Consider the following 20,126-nt stretch of genomic DNA (forward strand, 5'->3'; position numbering starts at 1 on the left):
AAACAGTTGATTTTCCTAAAGGACAAAGTAGTCTTACCATTCTTAAATTGTTCACACTGATGCATTAGAAATTGCATGCTGATGTTCACAGTAAAACCTGGACGTAAATGGCTGAATATCAGTCATTGTTCACACTATGCTTTAAAATTCTTATTATTGCAAGAGGATCAAAACACCTGCCTTTGGTATAAGTTTCGGTATTTTCTATCAGCAAAACGACAGCACAAGGTGTCAGAACAAAAAGAAGCATCAGCATACATGCAACCCAGAGATTCTGCAACTTTTCTTGAATAAAGCCTATGAATTCCCCAAGTGTCTACCACAGATACATTTCCTTAGGGTTTTATGCTTTATCTTAAAAACATGTGTAAATTTTGCATTATATTCTATAATATGGACATATTTTCTTGATGTTAAAAAAGTGTCTACCGGTCTTCTACCAAAGTTTACACTTTCTACCAGTCTTCTAACAAAGTTTACACTCCCAAAGACAATTCTTATCTCTTCTGTAATTTAGTGCATCCCCAGCACCCTGTTATCACATACTTGTAGACGCTATAAAATCTAGGTACATTCAAACTAGCAAAGCCCTCTGTTCCTGGAATTGACGTTTGTTGGAGTCCATTCCAATGAAGAATTAGAAATCGAGATGGCAAAACAATCTGCCTCGGTCACGTAACACCTAATTCCAGAGCTGAGTCTGGAACCCAGAATCCCTCGTTTCTGTCCTTAGGCTCTGCTGCTGCAGAACAGCATACCTGCAGGCTGTTGAGTGGTTTGCCACTCGAGGGGTTCCTCAGCCCAGTTAATATTTGTAGAGAACAAGGACCCATGGAGAATAAGATTACAGAAAGACAGGCAGCTGTGGCCCTCAACTTTGCCTGGCAATCAATTGTGCTGCCAGGACAGAAGCCAGAAAGGAGCAAGGAAAGGATTCAAAGGCTGCCGCTGGGAGGGGAAAAAAAAGTGTTTAGCAAGTCTGGCCTCTTGCTTTGCAGCTGCTGCATGAATAGCACTTGGGAGTCAGGAATACATGATCTGTTGCCTAACCTGTATAGTAAATACAGAAATCATTTCACAGACTTACAGAACTTTTTTTATCTTGAAGTCAGATGTTTTTTGCCCTTAAGGTATTCCTTAGTCTTATTTCTACCTTAAAGAAAGCTCAAGGAAAAACTGATTCATTGAAACAAAATATTTTTATTTCTCAAAGGAGGCAAAAGATGGCCTTCACTTTTCATGAACTGCTTGAAGAAGGGAAAGATTAGGCTAAACCTTACTGAAATAGTTTGATGCCCTCGTTAAAGAAGCTGTTTTAGTAGATGGCAGCATTTCAGAAACATAGTAAAAAGAAGGGAAAATAAGTGACACTGATTTTTTTGGTATTGTTTGGATATTTATGGTTTTCTTTCTCTGTTCTGAGGTGCTGGATTTTTATTAATATACATCACTAAATGTTTTTGAGACAGTTCAAGTTCATGGTGATTCCTCTCTATTTAAGATTTCTTCTATAAATGTCATCTTTAATTTACTCTTGTGGATAACATATTTTAATTTAAATTCCTAAAAGTAAAATATTGTTTCTAATGTAATGAGATGTTTTCTCCCCTTCATTGGGGACAATTATTAAAACTACTGGATAAAATATTTGATACTTCACCGAGTTCTCTGCTCTAATTCCTTCTTAATTACTGTTCCCTAACTTATCATTTATAATGCTGCATAAAGCCATGAAATGAATGATATATGTGTATTTCTACTTATGTGTGTACATTTTACATATATATAAAATATCTGCAGGAAAGTTAATAAATAAAGAACCACATGAATATATAAATAAAAACCCGCAGAAGATAATTTACTTGAGCATCTGTAAGCACATGACATGCATCAGACCTTTTCCTCTGTCACCTCTTTCAAAGAAGATGATCCCACTCACAGCACCAACTGTTGAGTAATTTCTTCCTTGTGACTTTGGTAACTGTTCTTTGTTAAAATAAATATGTCTTCCTGTTTTTGGAGACAGAGGATAGCATTTTAATTTTAGGAGTAGTTATTGCTTCATAACAGTAATGAATTTGTTCAATTATAAGGTTCTTTTCCCCACTAATTCCACATACCGTAATTTGTTTTTCTGGCAGAAATACAAAACAACTAAAAATAAGCTGATTATTGTGACATGTTTTGGTTTATAAATAATATTAAAATAGTTTGTGGTTTTTAGAAGATTAAAATTTTGAATTTGAGTTCAGGAGGTTAAGAAAACTCAGAACTGGAGGAAGAAAAATATAAGGAAATGTATTTTAAATGATACAAGTAATCATGCTTTTTGTGATCATATTAGAAGTGATTAGCCAGAGGTACTTTTAATTTGCAAACAGATTCAGATTATTTTGCTCTATTTTCTAGAGGTGGTGACTCTGTTAAAACTTTCCCAATATAAACAAAATAATGCTGATTCAAAATCAAAGTGCCTTTCTATATTAAATAGTAAGTCAGAATCATTAGTTATATTCCTACCTTTTCTACTTTCAGCGGATTACAATATTTTTATTTTAATAAAAAAGCCATTCATCTGTTTCACTGGTTTAAAAAAAATTCTTATGAACACTGACTCTGTGCCAAGTGTTATCTTTGGCAAAGACTGGAGGAAAATTGGTATTTGTTTTGTTAACAGGAGAAAAAAGAGAGAAATGTGTGATAGATTTTCAAAATCTTAATGCAAGGTAGAGTTGGAAGGGTCTGGCAAAGTTGGATTTCTTAACTGTATATCATATGCTTTTTGTTTTGTATCTGAATTTATGTCACGCATCATTTTTTCTTTACTTTTTCAATTTTTCCTTGCTGTTAACCTTGAAATGTCTGTGACTCAGTAGCTTGTGGTTGTACTTGAATTTTGAATATGTACACATTTAATAGGGAGAAAGTTTGATGTAGAGTGAGTACAGGTAAAGAACATTAAATTTTAGTGAGAAAAGTAATCTGAAAATGTGTAATTTGTACTGTGTGACTGTCAAGTCAAAAACGCATCCTGTTACATGAAGAGCAGGAAGGCGTCTCACCTAGGTCGTCGGGCCCATTGTGCACCCCATGGTTGTTGGGGGATGTGGATCAGCCTCTGATCCATGCAGGAAATGGCAACAAATGTTTTGGAAGTGCTTGGAAAATGTTTATGATATTTTTTCCATATTTTACTTCATTTATATTTTTAAAATGCAGTTGCTAATATACAACTAATATAATGTTATATGTCAACTATACCACAATAAAGAATTTAAAAAGTAAATGCAATTGCTAATTTATACATGCACACTATGACTTGGGCAAAATAATTACATGTTATATACTATATAATCATGTGCGTAATTTGTCTATGCACATTCTAAACTGCCATTGGATACACACAGTACTTAGGCAATGGAGAGGCCAGGGTAGGTAGAGCCTGGTCCGGGCATGGAAAGAAGTTGCCTGCCTATACAGTTGTCTTGGACTATTATGAGAGCAAGAAAAAAACTCTAAGTCATTGAGGAAATTAAGAAAAGATGGATTAGTAATAGAGAGAACAGTGACCATCAAATGAATATAGAGCCACGTAAGAAATTTATTAAAATAATGAAAACTCAGGGAAAAATCATGGGGCTGGGTGTGTTTTGACAAGCAACATAATTGCACTAGAGTTTATAAAGGAAGAAAAGTATGTAAAAAAGGGATCAGATGGATTAACCATTGAGGATGCTGACCAATGCCAAATCAAAAGGAAAATTAGGTTATAAATGTATTGATTGTGGCAATGAAATTGTTGTGGAAAACTCTAGAATTATAGAAAGCTTTGAGAAAGATACTGCTTATTAAAAAATACTGTGGTACAAAAAGGTAAGGCAAAAATATATTTTTTAAATAATTACATTTTTTATTTAAATTTGTATTTACCAACTATGGAATATGCTTAGCAGAATATATTAAATGTTTAGGGTAATTGGAAATTTTGGTTTACGTCTATTTTTAAAATGGAATGATTTGTGATATCAGTGGGGCAAATAAGTAACCAGAGTGTGTGAGATTTAACATGTTTTTCTATTAACTCTGGTTAAGAGGTGGAACTGACACATGGATTCTTTAAAGGAACTGACTTAAAGACAAAATCAGAAAAATTTTATTCATTTTTTTAAATCCTTGGTGAAATTTAATAACAGTATGGAAACTTCAGGGATGGCATGTCTGTCTCATTCATTGTTTTCATCCCTGCAGACAAGCACAGTGCTTAGTAAATATTTGCTGCATAAGTAGTCTCATCTAAAACTACCCAACTGAAACTTCAATAAACAGAATCTGAAATGATAGATAGTTGAAAGTGGCAGGAAACTTAAGGAAAAATCAAATGAGTGGTTCACAACTTTTTGCATTATATGTCTCACCTAAAGAGAATTAAACTCCATTTACCTGAAAAACTCATTTGAATTCCTGAAAATATAAACAGCTTATTAAATTGCAACATTGATGTTGCAGGATTTGATGCATTCAGACATTTTTAGGTCAAATCTTACTGGACTATTGTAGTCAAGTCATTCATAGTATATTTTAAATGCATAAAAGTAATGTCATTGATTAAATACAACCTCTTAAAAGATATTGGCATATATTGACCGGTTATAACATCTTCTTGGAGGTTGCAGGCTCATGCTAAGTAGAAAACCAGTGTTTGTCTACTTTCTCATTTTACGCATGAGAACATGATTGACAAGAGATAGAAAGTGATTTGCCTAATGCCTTAATGTTTGACAATAACAGAACCAGGAACCAGTGAAATATAGTAGAAAGAGAGCAGTGCAGAGAAGGCTGATCTTGTCTAAATTCTAGCTTAGCTTACTACTGACTTTGTGACTTTTAGTCAATTCCTCATCCTCTCTAAGTAACCCAGCTAGGAATTAAAACCAAATTTGCTGACTTCCAAACAGCCTTCATTTGCACAATGTTTGAAGCACTCTTTTTAAAAAATAGTTGTTAGTTTCAGCCAAAACTTACTTATTTCCCATCCCCTATACTATTTGCTTAAACAAATGTTGGTGAGTTATTCAAATGCTAAAAGGAAGAGAAAAAGAACAAGGACTCTAAATAATTCACAAACCATGTTATCAACCCCTAGATGTAAAACTATAAATTGTGCAATAAAACAGTCAGGTTTTTCTATTAATTGGCATATTTCAGACATATTGCTTTTTATTACTTTATGTCATTTTTTAAATATTGTAAATATTGGAGTTATTTCCAGGACTATAACCTGGCTCACATAATAGCATTAAAATGGCTATCAGTCCTTTGTCATTGGATGAATGACCTATGCTGTTAACTAAACTTTCATGGTAATAACATGAATCTTTGTAAAGCACAGTAATGAACATCACCGGGGGCCCTTAGGAATGACTAAACACTGACATGTGCCTCGTGTATGAAAATATACGAAAATATAGCTCTCAATGCATCTGTAATACCTCTGCAATTGGTTTTCTACAGCACATACTCCTTGACTTTTATTTTTCTGCCATACTAATGCTACATAGTTCTTCTCAGAAACGTAATTTTTTCACTTTAATCTCCAAATTGATTTGACAAGGGATAGTATGTATCCAAAGTTCTAAAATAAATGGATCAAGATTCTCAAATTTTAAAAAGGTACATCATTATGAATATTCATTTTTAATGTAGTACCTTAAATAGGTAAAAGATTTGCTGTCTATCTTTTTAAATTTTTCTAACACTTTTCATTTCATTTAAACATAGGCAAATTATACATGTCATGAAATACCAGCCCAATATGTTAAACAGTCTGTGTTTGCCTTGGTTTGATTGATAAGCACTGCTCTGAATCTTCAAATAAATAATGTTCACTCTTGAATTTTATGCAATAACTCATTTTATTGGGTTGTGTCCTAATCTTGTGATTAAATGTGAATTAAAGGACACAACCTTTTAGAGCAGAAAATAGCTGACTACCATTGTTAAGATCACAGCTAAACAAAAGTTTAATTTGCCAGCTTTTTTTGTCTGACCTCACTAAGAAACACACTGATGCTCAGATACAAGGGACTTTATGAGAACTCTGGAGAAACAAAGCCTGTCTCATTGTTGTGATGGGTATCGCCAACTCATGTTGGACTTTCATTAGAACATTTATGACCAGAGCAGCATTATCTTGTCTTTTAACCAACAGTGAACTGGCCTGTATTCTCATATTCATTGAAAATTACTTTTCCTCAAAATAAACTGCCCATCTAGTAGCTAGTTATTATTCTGTTTTAGTACAAAACAACTACTTGTGGCACTGTGGTTCAAAAAAAGTCATGAGACACTGCCAAATGCAGTATCAACATGATACTATGAAGCAAGGCTACTGCTGAAGAAGACTGGAAACTTCTCAGCTTGTATCACAGAAATCAACCCAAACTAAAGCTCCCATTTATGCAGTGGGAGCCGCATAATTTGGTAGATGTGCTTAATATCCCAGAGGGATATAACTAGAGTGAACACTATCCTGGTTTGCCTAGACTGTCCAGTCTGTCCCAGTTTGTGTCTGTTGTCTGATGTTAGTAGTTCTCCCATTTACTCTAACAAGTCACATAGTCACTCTATGTATAATTATATTTTCCAATTTCTTGTATATGTGGACATATAGAATGTAAAAACTTCGGAGGCCACGTAGCTACATATGAACTCAATAATAAGACAAACATCAAAGGTGTCATCAATGCTGAGTAAAAGGTACAGTCAAGCACTATGAAATTCTTAAGAAAGAGAGAGAGAAATTGATCAGGGGGCATTTCGTTTCAGAGGTATTTGAGCAGAGTGCTGAAGAGTGCTGTGCTGTACCTAAGCAAAGAAGAAGAGGAGATGACATTTCCCATGGAAGAGAGGAATATCATTTTGCAAAAACATTAAGTCAAGAAAGAGCAAGATGAATTGACTTACTCAACAACACATTAATATCTATGGACAGATACTGAGAATGCCTCTAATGTAAATGGAGGTTAGATGGGATAGGCATTGAAGAACAAAACCGCAAAATCTGGGCTTTATTCTATAGGCAGGGAGAACCAATGATATAATAAAGAAATAGAATTTGAAAATGGAAAGAGGCTAGAAAAAGCTAAAAGTGTAAAAGAACACACAGAGCAGAGTTAGAAGGCTGTATCAGTAATTCATGTACAAGGTGAGAACTGAGAGCCAAACTGGGGTGTCCGTAGGAGGAATAGAACGGGGCGAATTCAAGAGCCACGTGAAAGAAGAGAGAACTCAGCAGTTTTCATTTGCATAAAGCTTTGTGTCTGAAAGTACTTGGAATCAATTATCTTTGATTCTCACGTACTTCTCAATGAGGTGTATAAATGTAGGCATTATTATATCTCTCTTCTACAGATCAGTAATTGAGATTCCAAGAAATTAAACAATTTCCAAAAATTCCTGTAGATAATTAGTAGTCAAGGTGGGGGCTCTGTCTTGGTTCTTTGCATTGAATCTGTGAGGTGAAGAAGAAAGAAGGAAAGAAGTACAAAATCTGAGCAACTGTGAAATTAAAGTTACCCGGAGTGGAATTAGAAATGTCAGAAGACAGTTAGGAAATGAAAACGAGGGGTGGGTGTTAAGCAGGTTTGATTTGAGCTGATGGTCAAATTACATTTGGGCCTCTCAGAAAAAGCACTGAAGAAAAGGAATAGATTAAGGTAAGAAAATGATTGAAGTTATAATAGTAAAAGTTGAAACCCAAGAAAATAAAAAAGGATGTTAGGGAAACGGATAGATTAGAGCATTCATGGCTAAACTTTAGGACGCATGAACATTTAGTGTTTATAAACCAGGAAAGGAGATAAGTTGAAAAGTGAAAAATAAATAGATAAGATGTGAGATAATGAACCATCACAGAAAGCCAGCAAAAGGGATGAGTCAAGCCTGAAGTTGAGGCAGCAGAGTGGCGTGCTCTAGAGAAGTGAGAGAACAAGCGAGAAAAAAGGACTAACTTGACGAATCATTTGTAACCCGCTAGAATGCTTTTTCAAGGGAGAGGACAGGCACCAAATTCAAGGGGTAAAAAATGAGTTCATAGTGTAAAGGCAGCATGTTCAGTCACACGCTCATCAGAGACATAGTCCTAGGGATACAAATAAACGTCAAATAAAGAGTTTTTCCCCATATTGAATGCAGGTATAAGGTAAAGAAACAATGAAATGTCTGTTTCAAGGTACTTGGGAAGAGGAAGAAATGAAGTGACTTCACATCAGAATTGTGATTGAGTAGGAAAAACAATTAACTACGCAACAGAGGAAGGATGAATACATACAAAGATATTAATGAAGAGAGAGGGCACAGGTTTGGCATCTTCTTAATGGCTTAATCTTCTGTATAATAAAAAGGTTTGGAAATACAAAATTGAGTGAGGGCAGCATGGACTGGATGGAGTTCAGGGATCCCAAAGGATTTAACAAGAGAAATATAATCACTGGCTTCCCAACCTGGGTCTGCATTAACCTGAATATGTGGCTTTTTCTTAGAATGGTTGGGACTCTGCAGGGTCTAGAATAGGAAAAGATAGAAGTTGAGGGTTTTTAATAAGAATGAAAAATGTAGAATTTTTACAGGATGAATTGTCAGATATGTGAGGGAACAGAGAAACATTGATTGAACTGGCCAACCATGGTATTCAGATTGGCCAGAAAGTGAGCGAAGTGTGAATGAACTTTAGAGAGTAATAAGAAGCAATGTTTCTTAATCTGACGGAGCTTGAGGCAGTGCAGTGCCATGAGGTGGCCTGGCCTAGGAGGTGGCTGTTTTGAAATGAGGTGGAATGAGCTGTACAGAAGAGATGGACATGAATAAAGCACACAGAAGCAGTGAGTGAAGACTTCTAAAAACCTGGAATGAAAAGATGGTGTCGTAGGTAAACACAACTCACCTGCTCGCACAACCACATAAAAATTACAACTAAGTTATAGAACAGCTGTCACTCAGAACCATCAGAAATTGAGTTGAATGGAAGTCTGACAACTACAACATTGAAGAAACCACATCCATCCCAACTGGTAGGAGAGGCACAGATGTGAAATGGGCTAGTCCCTTACCCGCATGTGGAAGATAAAAATTCAGGAGGGATATCTTGGGAGCAAGGAGTCACAGCCCTACACCAGGCCCCACAGCCCAAGGTTCCAGTGCCAGGAAGGTAAGTTCCCATAACTTCTGACTGCAAAAACCAGCAGGGATTGACCCAGTGGAAGATACTTCTGGAGTGCCAAGCAGTTTCTCTTAAAGAACCCAAGCACAGACTTACTCAGAATCATTCCCTCTAAGCTCCAGCACTGGGATAGCAGCTTGAAAGTCACCAGTGGCATGCAGAGTGGAACTGATGTGTCTGGTATCAAGGCAAGAGCTGGGGGCAGCTTCCTCCCAGAGAGAAATGTGGGCATAGGCCACTGTCCCTTTTCTGAATCCTCCACCCACAGAGCCGGCAGGCAGGTGCCATTTCTGAGGCTCAGCCAACCTGGCTAACACAGTTTGCCTTTCCTGGGAGTTCCCCTGAGGCTCTGTCCCACCCAACTTACAGTTGTTGACTGTGACTTTTTCATATCAATGGGTGGTCTTGGCTCATGCTTTAAACTTTCTAAATCCTTTCAAATAAGCAACAGCCAGCTCCAGTGCACTCCCAGCTCCTATACCTCTTACTGAGTGGCACCAGGCCCAGTAATAGCAGCAGCCAGCTTAAATTCACAGCTTGGCTTCACCTGGGAATCTCCAAGCCCAGCATAAGTAGCAGCCATCTCAGATTCCTTTATAGCTCAGGCAGAATGTCCGGGGCAAAGCACAGGTAGGGGCTGACCTTGGCCTGCACCACCTGGGAAACCCCAGAGCCTCTGCACCCTGTGGAAAACTACATACCATGTCGGAGTACCACCACCCTACCTGTGCACCACTTATCATCCACAGAGAGCGGAAGTTGGTAGTCAGTGGTCGTAGCCCATCGTTACAGCTGGCTAGCCTGGGTAAATCCCTCCCGTTGACCTACCAACAGTAACAAGATTCAACTATAAGAGGATGGTGTACTTAGCCCACCTAAGGGCACACCTCAAGTGCCTGTTTGGATGATAGGAGAGGCTGTGCCGCTGGACCCTACAGGACACCTACTACATTAGGCCACACTACCGAGACAGAGAGTCATAGCAGCTCTGTCTAATACATAGAAACAAACACAGGGAGGCTGCCAAAATGAGGAGACAAAGAAACATGGCCCAAATGAAAAAACAGATCAAAACTCCAGAAAAAGAACTAAACAAAATGGAGATAAGCCATCTACCAGATGCAGAATTCAAAACACTGGTTATAAGGATACTCCAGGAACTTAATGAGGACCTCAGCAGTACAAAAAATATCAAGTCAGCAGTGAAGGATACACTAATTGAAATAAAGAACAATTTACAGGGAAACAACAGTAGAGTGAATGAAGCCAAGAACCAAACCAGTGACTTGGAACATAAGGAAAAAAAAAAACAACCATGCAGAACAAGAAGAAAACAAAAAGAAACAAAAAACGAGGATAGTTTAAGCAGTCTGTGTTACAACTTCAAACGTTCCAACATTCATATCATGAGGGTGCCAGAAAGAGAAGGGAAGGAGCAAGAAATTGAACATCTATTTGGACAAATAATGAAAGAACACTTCCCTAATTTGGTGAGAGAAACAGACATGCAAGTTCAAGAAGCACAGAGTCCCAAACAAGATGGGTGCAAGGAGGCCCACTCCAAGATACACTGTAATTAAAATGCCAAAGGTTAAAGATAAAGAGATTCTGAAAAGCAGTTAGTTACCTACAGGGAAGTTCCCATAAGACTGTCAGCTGGGTTCTCCAAAGAAAATTTGGAGGCTAGAAGGGATTGGCAAGAAATAGTCACAGTCATGAAAAACAGGGACCTGCAGTCACAAGATTGCTCTACCCAGCAAAGCTATCATTTAGAATCAAAGGGCAGATAAAGAGCTTCCCAGACAAGAAAAAACTAAAGGAGTTCGTCATCACCAAATCATTATTATGTGAAATGTTAAAGAGACTTATCTAAATAAGAGGATCAAAACTGTGAACAATAAAATGGCAATAAATACATGTCTATCAACAATTGAATTTAAAAACTAAGCAAACAGGAAGAACAGACAGAATCATGGACACAGATAGTGTTTTGATGGTTGCTAGATGGGAGGCAGTGTGGGTGAATTGGTGAAGAGGTGAGGGGATTAAGAAGTACAAATAGGTAGTTACAGAACAGCCATGGGGATGTAAAGTACAGTATAGGAAATGGAGTAGCCAAAGAATTTACACCCATGATCCATGGACGTGAACAATGGTGTGAGGATTGCCAGAGGGAGTGGGGTGTGCTGGGTGGAGAGGGGGAAGGGGAGAAATTGGGACAACTGTAATAGCATAATCAGTAAAATATAATTTTTTTTTAAAAACTTGGAATGAGTCCTACAAGCAACATCAAGGCTGCAGCGATGGGGAGTGGCATTCTGCCCTTTGTCTTTATAGCCAGTCTGCCCGGAAGTTATTTCTGATGACGTGAGTCCCAGCGAAGGTCTCTTTTCTCAAAGCTCATAGCATTTGTTTTCAAATGCTTTCAGCAGATACTTGATATTATATTGAGCAATCAAATCTTTTGTCTGCATGTTTTTAGTTTGTACTACTGGCTAACTCCTGTTCAGGCATTTGTATGGAAATATCTTATTTTACCTAAACATACTTTAAATGCCTTTTAAAAGTACTTTAAGTTCAGTACTGTTTTGTTATCTAGGTATGTAAATAGAAATTTTATCAGCTGACCTAGTGCAGTTATTCCCATATAAGTGCACTAATAGTGGCTATCACTGGTCATTTTGTGTTACAAAGTGGCCAGTAATGGGCTGAAGTCAAAAGAGGAAAAGAGAAAGTCAAGAGGATAGCTTGGCACTCAAGAATCTGAATGCTATGCCCATTGTTGGGCATAAACCACAGAAAAAGTTCTGTGAAATTCAACACACACACTTATTGCGAGTCTCCTTGTGCACACCACTTTGCTAGACATGGTAGATCAATGGGAAACCAAGGGCAGGACACTGGGAGCTATCTGCCCCAAGTGCAGGTAATGAGGGAGCGCACTGTTTGTAGAAAGTGGCAAAATGTTAGTAAAACTGTCTAGATTGAGGTTAGCATTTCATTACCATAATGTGCCAGAACTTCTAAACAGAGCAATTGTGCTGATCTAAGTTCTAAAAAGTTGATGCAGTTACTGTTGAATTTTACTGACAATACATATGTAAACTCCAGCTTAGCGCAATTTTGTTACTTAGCCTTCAGTAAACATTGTCTTCTGCATGGAAGTTAAGTCAGAGAACTCCCGTTACACACTTGGCCCTGACAGTAGACTCAGCTCTATAGATTCATTTAGATAATGAGTTCATAAAGAGTCTGGAATCCTACCCGTGTGTTTTAGGCTCAGTGGTTACTGTAGTCCATATGGTACAACATGTATCTGTGTTAAAACAGTAGATTTAAGATAAAGAATGGGAGCACTGTGGTTGTAAGGATGAAGAAAGAAGACCGACTGCAATTAGAAGGTACTGCAACCCTATTATTGCAAAGAGCAAGGCATTCGGTGATCCTTCTGGAGTTCATTCATTTGGCATCTTTTTTACCTTCTTTTCAAAATTATGTTAATTCATCCTACTTCTCCTTCTTTGTATGGTAATTTTTTATTTGTCATGTTTTTTACTGACATGGTTACACCTATGAAGTGCAAAACAAAGAATTTATTTTCTGGTCATTATTTATTTTTTTCTGCTTTCATTTCTTTTCTGGTCATTATTATTATTCATTTTTATGATTATTACCAAAAATAATGTTGTCTTACAGTGGAGGCAGAGAGTACAAAATGGGCTTTCTCCACATGTCACATAGCTTCAGTGCACCACTGCCGTGACAAATTCAGAGTGGAACAGAATATGACATTTGACCACAGGCCACAGACAGACGCTGTAACACGTATGTGCCACATACACACCCACAGTGTGTGCTAAAGTGGCATTTTTCAGAATGCCAGGCCACATCTGAGACTGCACGAAAATGCAAGTGTCTTCCAATCTATAGTTGAAAAAGCCAGAAAGCTTTCCTGGAAATAAGATGAAATGGATGGTGTTTGAATCGGTAAACCTGACGAAGAAAGTAGGAATCCAGGTGAGGGCAACAAACACAGGCAGAGGCTCAGAATGGGGCATTCTGGGACACACACATGGAACCAAGAGAAATGTAGTTTGACAGTGGTACTCACCTGTCCCTGTGCATCAGACCAGCCTGAAGACTTTTTAAAAACTACACCTGCACAGTGCAGAGCCAGACATCCTGAATCAGTTGGCTGAGATGGGCCTCAGCGTGAGTATTCTGTTGTTGTTTTTATCTCCCCAGGTGATATTATTTTCAGTCAGGTCTGAGAACCACCATGAATGAAAGGCTGTAAAAAAAAATAATGGACATTAAGTGTTTGAAATATATGATTTAAAGATGTTTCTCCCCTCCCAAAAAGATGTTTTTTCACACATTAAAAAATTTGTACTTAATTTAATAGCCAGTGAAGAACCACTTAATTTTTGTTTAGAGAATATTTTAACTTTCAGAAAATCACATAAATCATGATGGTTTTGTTAATTCCAGTTTATAGCTATTCTCTATAGGTTTGGGGACAATTTTCACCTCAGACATGTACCAACTCTGGTTATGTTAACTGATTCTTAAAGATCATGCCAGGGCAGTTCTAGAATGAAGGCAACATACCAATAGCAAGTAGTAACTGGAGGCTGAGAGTGCACAGTGAGACAACTTCCACGTGAAGAAGAGCAACCAATATCAGATGAGCAGAAATGTGTAACGGAACACCTAGGTTTTTTTGCACATGAGTTATTGCTTGGAATTCCTAGGTGCTCCACAAGACAGATGAGTCCATTTGAATTACTCTTTTTAAGGAAAAAGAGACCTACAATTTATGAAGCAAAGTGGCAAAACCACAAAGAGAGAGGAGGAGTTTGTTTTAATGACATTGTAAGTTTGCCTTGGTCCGGGCCCCAAAACATTGTGTCCCTATTGATAAGATTGTCAGATAAAATATAGGGCACCAGATAAACTTGAATTTCAAATTAAAAATGAGTAAATTTTAGCCCTGGCTGGTGTAGCTCAGTGGATTGAGCGTGGGCCTGCGAACCAGAGGATCGTGGTTCAATTCCCAGTCAGGGCACATGCCTGGGTTGCAGGCCAGTTCCCAGCAGGGGACACACGAGAGGCAACCATACATTGATGTTTCTCTCCCTCTCTCCTTCCCTTCCCCTCTAAACATAAATAAATAAATAAAATCTAAAAAAATATTTAAAACATACACTTTTTAAAAAAATGAGTAAATTTTAGTATAAGTATATCCTGTGTATTATAGTTTTAAAAAATTACTCATTGTTTACTTGAAGTTCAAATGTAATTGGTGTTCTGTATTTTGCTAAATCTGGCAACCCAGACATACGTCTCATTAAGACTGAAATAATAGTCAACATAGAGAAAGTATAACAGAGAATAATTAGTATTTAAAGGTATAAAAAAGGTAAATACGTTTTCAAGAATAAACTTTATCAAAGCTAAAAACAGAAAAGTTAACCCAGTATACTACATGTGCTCAGTTCCCATGAAGGTCCACAGGAAACACAAGGAAGGTCAAAGTTCATTACTGTTCCTTTCACCCACTCTTTGAAGAGACCATAGACAAATCGCCATCCTTGCTCTTCAGAGTGTGTAGTGTGGACCAGCAGCATCAGCATCACCAGGGCCTTGTTCGAAATGCAGAGTCCCAACCTCCCCCCACACCTAATAATGAGTCAGCCTGTGCATTTTAACAAGATCCCTTGTGATTTGTATGCACAGTCAGGCTTGAGAAACACAGGTTTGGTTCTGTAGTTCCTAGAAACATGCTCTGGGAGGGTGCGGGGTCTGCAGGCGCACTCACGGCCCAGGGAGAGTTTCAGTAGCAGGGGCTCCTCCATCACAGTGAAGGGAGACCGACTGTGCAATCCTATTTGGGCCACAAGGTCAGATTTCATTGGAACAAAGGGTCTGTGACTTAAACATTTTTTAATTAAAAAAGAAAAGTTTTAAAACTTATAATCTAATTCATTTCATTTTTCAAATGGAGAAATTGAGTAACAAAGAAAACGTGTGACTTTGCCGAAGTCCTATGCTAGGAATTGACAGATGCTGTTTAAGTCTTCTGAGTCCAGCTTCTTTCTACTTGCCCAGTATTAATTGAAGAAAGCAGCACAAAAACACCAGAAATCTCCAGCCAACTGCTTGTCAAGTGCCCTCATGCACCACAGGTGTCTTCCAGCTGGGCTTTGGATTTCAAAATCGGTGCCTTTTCTTTACACTCATGCCTAGTAACTTCCTTTCAAAGCTCTAACCCAACAAAAAGCACTGTCTGCTTCACTGCCTGAGAAGCCTCCAGCTGCAGTTTTGTGTACACTGCTAACTGAGGGTACCCTGCAGGTTTGTTTACGGATATCTCAGCTAATTATCTTGCCACCGACCATAGACACAGATTTGGGTGACCGTTCAATTAGGAGTACTGAGGAGTAATTAGGGAGAATACCTGATTGCACAGCCCACTCCAGTGCTGACATAGCAATGTGAACATCGACTTCTGAATGTGATTAATCACGTAAATAATTCTCCGACATGAAATTAGAGATCACCCACGCATTACGCCCACTAATGTTTTAAGGCATTATTTCCAGAACCTCTGTAATGAATTATACAACATTCTGGTTTGGGTTTTTCAGTTTCAGCACATGTCCTGCTCTGTAAGAAGCTCATCCTGTGTCCCTGTCAGGTTCTGCAGTAATTTGATTAGCTTTTCTAAAAAGAAGACACATTTGGACATGACTAAGCCTTGAGAAAGACATATAAATGCCAGGTTGTGACCATAGCACTTCGTGTCAGAGCCAGACCCCAGGTTTCTAGATCCCTCTGTCCGTGGGGTAGATGCCTCACATTATTGCATCAACATTAAAGAATTTTCTGTGAGAACCAAATATGAAGCCATTCCTTCATGGTCATAGGACGGCCCCCATTGTTGTCATTTATAAGAAAATCAGAAGTTGTTGACAGAATCTTATGGAGAAAAAAATGTTGACTCCTTTCCTTTCCTTTGTTCCTACCTTCATCTAAATGTGTTTTATTGTGTAAAATCACTGTAGGCACAAAAAAAAGAAAAAGAAAAATCTTTAAACACCTGAAGATCAACATAGAAGAGCAATTTCAGTTAGGACTAATTTATATAAGTTTCCCTTAAATTTAGGAATCCTAAAAGTTTGTGGAGAGACGCAGAAAAGATAACAGTCAGAAGAAGCACCATACAGAAAAATTTGTGATCATTATTTTTTCCACAACACTAAAGTCAATTATCTCAGGCAAGCAGGTACAAGAATCATACAAGTTTAAAGGACAAATGCTTAAATAATAGTTTACAAATGAGGAGATGAAGGCTCAAAGAAATCAGGTGATTTAAGGTCATATCATTGATTTGTGTGATACAGGAAAGTATTCTAGAAAGCAAGCATAATTTTGGAAAATTTATTGTTCTTTGTTTGGTGTCCTTAGGGCTAAGATGGCGATATCAAGGAAATGTAAAAGAATGTAAAATTAGACCAAATGTTTAAAACTGCAGTTGCAGTTATATGAATTTGTTAGAATTCATTATGAATTTTAAGATATTATTATTGAAAAGGCTCTTTTCTTTTAATCTAGGCACAAATAAAAAAGTAATATTGAATAATTTTTGTAGCTAGATTATATCTTTTCTATTTTGATCAACTACAGAATGTTTATTTGAAACCTATATCAAATCTTGCTTTCCCATATTTTCCTTACCTTTCTAACCTACATTGAAAAACCCCTTTCCCCCGAAATGATTTTTATGTTCCATATGAACCAGAAATTATGTTTCTTTGGTCATATGTCCTTCAAAACAATATCTAGCACCTTACTAGATACTTCAGGTGTTTTATAAATAATTTGTGCATTGTCTTTGCCCCCAGTAATTTTACTTCTGAGAGTTTATAAAAGGAATTAATAAGAGATATGCTTATCAGGTGAACAGCAAAGATATTCATTTTAGCATTATTTATGTTGTCAAAATATTTGGATAACTACCTCAAACATTAAGTTGACTATATAAATCACGATTTAATGGTAAGTGATATACTCTACAGACACTGAAAATAATTTTGTTCACAAGTATTTTTCAGTGTGTACTTAAGTGGAAAGTACAGGAGCTCTTAAAACATATGTGCAGTGGGCCCTGGCTGGTGTAGCTCAGTGGATTGAGCATGGGCTGGGAGCCAAAGGGTCACCAGTTCAATTCCCAGTCAGGGCACATGCCTGGGTTGCAGACCAGGTCCCTGGTACAGGTGCTGAAGAGGCAACCAAACATTAATAATCCTCTGCCTCTCATTCTCCTCCTCTTCACTTCTTTCTAAAAATGAATAAAATCTTTAAAACACATATGTGCAGTGGGTTCATGTTCCTAGAAATGCATGTGAGTGGCATATGTTGATAGTTGAACCAAATTATGTGTGAGTGCTTGGATCTCTAGTGATTTTCAATGTGTCGGGGTACTTCTATGTCTTTTCTGCAATGTGTAGTAAAAAAAAAATAATGAGAATTTTTTAAGGCTATACAATTAATTCAGAAAATAAGTTAGTATTGTGTTAACAGAGGAAGCTTCACTGTCCACATTTTTGTACTTTATGTTGAGAACTTCTGTGATGAGCTTGCCAAGTACGTAAGCATTATCATTAATCCTGCAGTCTTTCCAACTAAGACAGAGAATTATTAACTTAGTATTTCTGACATATTAACAGAATACTGAAGTTGTTGATAATGTTTTAGCTTTAAGNGGTACTTCTATGTCTTTTCTGCAATGTGTAGTAAAAAAAAATAATGAGAATTTTTTAAGGCTATATAATTAATTCAGAAAATAAGTTAGTATTGTGTTAACAGAGGAAGCTTCACTGTCCACATTTTTGTACTTTATGTTGAGAACTTCTGTGATGAGCTTGCCAAGTACGTAAACATTATCATTAATCCTGCAGTCTTTCCAACTAAGACAGAGAATTATTAACTTAGTATTTCTGACATATTAACAGAATACTGAAGTTGTTGATAATGTTTTAGCTTTAAGAATGAAGTGAAAATGGAACTACACTCACAAATTTCCGATGAGCTATACACAACCCACTGAATTTTAACTAGTTCTACAGTGGGGGAATGAACTTTAGGAATAGATAAACCTCTTGTTAAGTCTTGGCTCTGCTGGTTGCTAATTCCACAGATTTGAGCAAAATGTAAGTGACTGGTTGTGCAGATCAAATGAGATCCTCTATGTAAGATGCCTAATAAGCAGGAAATACTGGGAGAACTTAACAAAATATAGTTTTCACAAACATCATCATCAATATTCTCATCATCTGTGCCTCTTGCTAATGAAAAGTCACCTATAGCTCAGTGTCTTTACATGCTGGATCGTACTAGTGCTGGTCCACAGGGCTGCACTCACCAGCTCGGACCCGCAGCCCAGGTGGGCCTTGTAAAGGCAGGGATTCAGAGCTTCTCTGGACTCAGAGAAGGCCTAGGGCCGTTGTGGCTCCAGAAGCCCCCTGTAGAGTCACCAAAACCAGAGTGGGGGTTGTAAATAGTGAGTATAGTGGCCTGTTGGTGTTTTCACACAAACACGAGTGCCCGTGGTCTACAGGTCTATCTCCCGAGAGGTGCTTTGTATATTTCTATTGATGATGATTTTCGGTTCCAACAGACACACTATTTTGCTGCCAAGCTCTTAGTTTTAACTTGTTCTCTTGGAAAATAAGGATAATTCAGTTCCCCTTACCTCATGGGACTTAATTAGCTATTACATATAAAGTATTCTGACCACATAATATTACATAGACAGCACATTATGTTATTAGAAGGCAGAAGGTAATTACCTTGATTGGTATTTTTTCAGAAAGTAGGGCTAATATTCATTCCTACCTGATTGGAAATTTCTTCTACAGCCAATAACCATTGACACTGGAATGTAATTAGCAAATCTAGAAAGCGACCAAATGCCAGGGTATCTACATTGCTATTTAACATTTTCACTTTAAAATTCTTTAGATAGAAATAAACTTCCTTCAGTATGTAATACCTCATTTACTCCAAAACTGCAAGCAGTCTCATCAGTGGAGTAACAGTTTCTAGTGTCATGATGACCATGAAGTGCATGTTAGTGTGTCTGCTACCGTAACCTGATGATTCACTTCTGTTTGTAAACCACTGGGGGCTTGTTGGATGGAGGGCAGGCCAGGGAGAAACGCACTCCTCTGTTGATGCAGATAACCTGCATTTTAGGACCTGTGTCTTTATGTGCAGTTATTTGGTTTATAGGGTCAAGCTGGTTTGCGCCCTCCAATGTTAGATTCAGTTTTCAGGGCATGGCAGCTGTTAATTTCAAGGCACAAAAAGTCATATATGTAAAGTCTCAGCTTAACAGATAATTTCTTAAGATATTAAGGGATTGTTCTTTTAGTTTATTTGCTAGAAAAATCTAGCACTTCATTTGAAATACACCTCTAAGTACCTTGCAGAATTTCATGGCCTTACGTTTTGAGTGAATTCGTGAATAAAGGGAAGTGATGTCACTATTGACATCCTAAAGAAAAGAGCCAGCGGCTGCATATTAAAAAGACTCATTTTATTACAGTTCATTTTTGCCCAGTAATATTTGGGCATGTACGGAATTTTTAGGACATAAACATGCAAGAGCCATAAAGCTTGCCTTTGAGAAGTTCAATCCCCCGGGGGCAGGTGTGGCAAATGGACTGTCACCTAAGAGGCGTCGAGAGTGCCACAATGGGCAGCCAGGCATGGGGCTGTGTGGGTGTGTCATTCCAGCTGTGGTGGGAATAAGAGATAATTTTACATGTTACTAAATTTAATTCAGAAGTTAATTAAAATATTTGACAGATGTATTTTTCTTCTGATGAGATCATCACCCTGG

General features: G+C 37.5%; 1 protein-coding gene across 1 annotated transcript in view; it reads left to right on the plus strand.

Moving 5' to 3' along the window:
- The window catches only part of PLXDC2 (plexin domain containing 2), a 247,051-nt gene that overhangs the window by 217,725 nt on the left and 9,200 nt on the right, over positions 1–20,126 (plus strand). The window lies entirely within an intron of this gene.

This window comes from Sturnira hondurensis, unplaced genomic scaffold, assembly GCF_014824575.4.
Source record: "Sturnira hondurensis isolate 20B ecotype Veracruz unplaced genomic scaffold, ASM1482457v3 Scaffold0009906, whole genome shotgun sequence".
Classification (NCBI taxonomy): domain Eukaryota; kingdom Metazoa; phylum Chordata; class Mammalia; order Chiroptera; family Phyllostomidae; genus Sturnira; species Sturnira hondurensis.